This window comes from Galeopterus variegatus, unplaced genomic scaffold (genome assembly GCF_000696425.1).
Source record: "Galeopterus variegatus unplaced genomic scaffold, G_variegatus-3.0.2 Scaffold15213, whole genome shotgun sequence".
In the NCBI taxonomy this organism is placed as follows: domain Eukaryota; kingdom Metazoa; phylum Chordata; class Mammalia; order Dermoptera; family Cynocephalidae; genus Galeopterus; species Galeopterus variegatus.
In genome coordinates this window covers 12,768-13,083 of record NW_007741324.1, presented here as the reverse complement: position 1 = coordinate 13,083, position 316 = coordinate 12,768, and positions in this window count along the sequence as shown.

The window sequence follows — 316 nt, the reverse complement described above, 5'->3', positions numbered from 1 at the left end:
ACACACACACACACACACACACATCACCCTTTCCCTTCTCAACACATGAATTAAGAGTTTTGTTTTATAAAATTAGTTTTGATTTTGGATTCTTTCTACTTACATTGTTGCTAACACAATCAAACTTTGCCTCAAGGCAATGTAGATGACTTTAACTATTGTAGGGTGTATACAACTAAGGGTAGAAAACAAAAGCACAAAAATGAGTGTAATGGACTAAATTTTGTTCCCTGAAAATTCAGATGTTGCAGCTTTAACTCCCAGTGTGACTGTGTTTGGAGACAAGGTCTTAAAGGGGGTAATTAAGGTTGAATGA